Source organism: Dipodomys merriami, unplaced genomic scaffold, assembly GCF_024711535.1.
Source record: "Dipodomys merriami isolate MVZ:Mamm:240054 unplaced genomic scaffold, mDipMer1.0.p SCAF_209, whole genome shotgun sequence".
In the NCBI taxonomy this organism is placed as follows: domain Eukaryota; kingdom Metazoa; phylum Chordata; class Mammalia; order Rodentia; family Heteromyidae; genus Dipodomys; species Dipodomys merriami.
In genome coordinates this window covers 1,514,732-1,519,353 of record NW_027203482.1, presented here as the reverse complement: position 1 = coordinate 1,519,353, position 4,622 = coordinate 1,514,732, and the positions used below count along the sequence as shown (strand labels likewise).

General features: G+C 35.0%; 1 non-coding gene across 1 annotated transcript; it reads right to left on the bottom strand.

Moving 5' to 3' along the window:
* Positions 1-253: 253 nt before the first annotated feature.
* Positions 254-360, bottom strand: LOC138833489 (U6 spliceosomal RNA). The gene has a single exon (XR_011373936.1). It is a non-coding gene; the product is annotated as a U6 spliceosomal RNA (small nuclear RNA).
* Between the last annotated feature and the right edge of the window lie 4,262 nt (positions 361-4,622).

The window sequence follows — 4,622 nt, the reverse complement described above, 5'->3', positions numbered from 1 at the left end:
GGGCTCCATATCTTAGCTATTGTAAATAATGCTACAGTAAACATAGTTGTTCTGGTAGTTTTAGTATGGTCTTCTTTGTGATCATTTGGGTAAATCCCCAAAAGTGTGATTGCTGGGTCATAGAGGAGCTTTATATGGAATCTTTTGATGAGCCTCCATACTGCTTTCCAAAGTGGTTGAACAAGTTAACACTCCCACCAAGAATCAAGTAAAGTTCCCTTGTGGCCACATCATCTCCAGCATCTTTAGTTGTAAAAATATGAAATGATTCAAGAATTTGCATGTAAACCTTGCGTAAGGGCCATGTTAATCTTCTCTGTATTGTTCCAATTTTAGTGTATGTGCTGCTGAATTGAGCACAGAGCATTTTATATATATAAAGTGTAATTGATTTTCTTAAACTAGACAATTCAAAGAAAAATAAGTTTTGAAGAATTTTCGTGAAATTTTAGAACCATGTACCTCTTACATAAGCACACATTTAAGAATAGTCAAGGTTGACATGTCAGAAACAAAATAACCCCAGATATTGTTGTTCAAGAGATGTGTAGGATCGGGCGGGAGGGTATTGGGTGGGGGGGGGTGGAGGAAGGCTGAGAAGGGATGTGAAGGGTAAACAAAGGAGGAGGCTGCAATGCTTGATAAGAAATGTACTCATTATCTTGCCCATGTAATTGTAACCCCTCTGTACAGTATGTTCACAAAAAATAAAAATAAAAAAATGAGAATTCAATTATTCTGTACAAGGCACCTGTCATAATGAAAACTGCGGCAAGTGTTAGGTTTTGTTAAAAGTTTTAATGTTTTAAATATATTTAATTTTTGGAATTTGCTTATATAGGCCAAAATTAGGACTGTTTGTCAGGTCATACAACTTTTCTATAAATATTTAAGATTTATGGTAGCAGACATATGCTACTAAAATTACATTTCAGAGTTTATAGAAACATTACTAATGAGATGTTGCAAAGTCTTAGTGTAAAGAAGCAGAGTGAAGAGTTAAGACTTTGTTAACTGCACAGTTTCTCTTAAAACTTTAGGGCTTCCTTACTTTATATGTTAGTAAGGAACAAATGATGATATAAGCCATATACAAATGATGAGATGAGTCATAAAAAGCAATCTTAGTTGGTAACTTTAAAAACTACACAAAGCCTATAAACTTTATTGAACATCATAATCTTATTAATTGTTAAATGTACAGGAATGTGAGAATAGTAAAATTAAATATGTAAGTACACTTCAAATACTGAAAACCCTGGTAATTCTTCGATATTTTATTTTATTAATCATTAATATTTATTTATTGTGTTTCTTTATTTGTAGTATTGTTTCCCTTGTAATATAATAAAGCTTTTTGTTATTCATCATCAGGAGGTACTTTGAGAAAGTTACTGGGATAGCCAAACCATTTTTATAGTTGCATGTGAATTTACATAAAGCAAAATTAAGAACAAAATATTGATTAAAAATTATCAAGTACAGTCAGAATCAGGAGGGATGATAAATGTCCACACTTAAAATCTTAGCCCTAGGCTGAAGCAGTGATATTACAGAGTTGAGGTCACAAAAGTGAGAGACTGTGTTTTGTTTTGTTTTTTACTTTGATTTTGTTGGCCATGGGGTTGAACTCTGGGGCCTGGTTGCTGTACCTCAGCTCAAGGCTAGTGCTACCACTTGAGCCACAGAACCACTTCCGTCCTTTTCTACTTATGTGATGCTGAGGAATCAAACCCAGGGCCTCATGCATGCAAGGCAGGCACTCTACAACAGCCACCATCCCAGCTCCTGATAGCCTGGTTTTAAAAATTCATCTAAACAACATTTGCTTTCTGCTTTGGGTTATATAATGAAATATATGAATATCTTTTCATATTTTTGTGTATTTTTATACTTCTAAATTTAAACTAACCCCAGCCACATTATTCTTTTCAAAGTCATGAAATATCTCTGAGAGTTTGCTGATGTGAAAATTGTTTTAGCATTTTAAATTACTTCTGAGTCATTTTTATTTTTTTATTAAAATCATTTTATATTTTGGGTTGATGGATTATCATACATCAAATACCTTCAAATGTACATGTAGAGCCTAAAGATAACAGTATGAATATTCTCATACAGCTCTTTTATCTGTTATGCACTTTCAGTATTATGATATTTCTCCCTCTTTCACGCTCTCTCATCTTCTTTTTCTCTTTCATGCTCCATGTCTGCTACATAGAATTTCAGCTGGTCTACTATTATCCTTGAGTATCCACTGGCTTTGTGGGAACATGATGGGGACTAACATTTTCCCTTGCATTCTTAAAGAATTATGAGTGACGTGATATTATTCTTTGACATTGTAAATGGCAAAGCAACAGGTCTAGGAATTCCTTTTCATGTTTACTACTATTACAAATTTTATCTCATAGGAATCATTTGGATGGATATGATATTTTAATGTGGGCTAGGAAGGTGGCTCAGTGGTAGAGTGCTTGCCTTGCATACATGAGACTCTGGGTTCGATTCCTCAGCAGCACATAAGCAAAAAGAAAAAAAGCCAGAAGTGGCGCTGTGGCTCAAGTGGTAGAGCGCTAGCCTTGAGCTGAAGAGCTGAGGGACAGTTCCCAGGCCCAGAATTCAGGCACCAAGACTGGACCCCCCCAAAAAAAAGATATTTTAACCTGTGACCTAAAAGTTCTTTTTCTTTCACAAACAACCTTTGTCTTTGATTACCAGTTTGTACCTACATGTAATGAAAATAAAGCTCTCCTATGGAAACTAGAGCGAAGTTGTTCACAGGGATGAAAAAGAAGGTAATGATGGAAGTGAGTACAATAGAGCAAGGTCCTCAGAGCAGTTTATCGTGAACACTTTGTGAGAATGACAATGTTCTGGGAACTGAACAATGGTATATATGCATATATATTTGTATATGTATATTTATTTATATATGCATATATGTGTGTATATGCCCTTATATTGCACACATATATGTTACTATACACACAAATTCACATACACATATACACGTATACATGCACACATGGAGAAAGACACATAATTACAGCCAACACAAGTTTCATTAGTTGCTGAAAATGCCTTAGATGGAATGCTTGGAAAAAAATATGTTCAAGATGTATTTGTCTCTAAGAGTTCTTTTACCACTCCTCTTATCTCTTTAAACTGGGAGGTTTTGACAGATTGGACTTGCAAAATGCAGTACACATGATAGCAAGTTACTCAGAAATGTCAGTATGTAAAGATCATATGGTGTCTCCTTGATCCCCAGGGAATGCTTGCTCTTATACACCACACACTCTCAACAGCCAAAGTAACAGGAGAATATCATGGTAAAGAATAAAATTATAAGCCATTAAATGGCATCCTTCTTTGAGCTCTTTTCCAACAGCCAGCATCAATTCCTAAAAAGATTAGTGAGTCCTCATAAAACTGGACCTCAGGTCAACAGGTAACCAACTCATGTGAAAAGTCCTATGAGAGAAATGCTGACTGAGGTCTTGCTGATTTTCTGGCCAAGAAAATAAGAAAAGAAGAGATTATTTTTAATATATTAAAGTTTGAGAATAATTTGTAACCCGTCAATAAATGTCTAGAACACAACTAAACCAACTGACAGAAACGGTGTCCATTTCATTTAATATGCTCTTGGACTTGGTGAGTGATTTTAATTGTGTCTACACAGTAGAATCAGCATAAATCAAGCCAGCATTTCTTCATTTAATATACAAAGATAGGATTCAGGTTGACCCATTGTAATAATGAGATAATAATAAAGTAATAATAAGACACTTTATCAGAGAGTGGTTGGAGGGATGAGTTGAGGAGGTGTGAAGAGAAGGGATGGTAGGGGAAAACAAAGGATGGGGTAAAAATGCTCAATAAGAAATGGACTCATGCCAGGTGCCGGTGGCTCATGCCTGTAATCCTAACTACTCAGGAGGCTGAGGTCTGTGGATTGTGGTTCAAAGCCAGCCAGGGAAGGAAAGTCCGTGAAACTCTTTTTCCAGAAAACTGGAAGTGGCACTGTAGCTCAAGTGGTAGAGCGATAGCCTTGAGCTGAATTGCTGAGGGACAGCGCCCAGGCCCAGAGTTCAAGTCCAGGACCAATAATAAAGAAAAAATTTGTACTCATTATCTTACTTATGTAACTGTAACTGTAACCCCTCTGTACAGTATCTTTACTACATGTATATATATATATATATATATATATATATATATATATATATATATATATAAAGATACAAGGAAAACTTTTGTACTTTTAGGAAGTTGTATTTGTCACTCAATATCAGTAAGGTATTGGTTTTAAGACCACAGGCATATTAAAACATCGGATATTCAACTACTTTACATGAACACAATATATTATTATTTACATTAGAATCTGCCAACAACCTAGTGCAGTGTAATTACTATGAAAATTTGTACTACATTCTATGTTTGTAATAAAAAATAAAAGTATATGCACTGTCAACCGATACAAATTTTTTTCAGATAATTTTTGTCTGCATTTTGTGGATGGAATTGGGAGCACAAATTTCATCACGAAGACTGGTCTGCAAAATGTAAGAAAAAAGCTTACACAGCATCATTGAATAGTACTGAACTCCAAG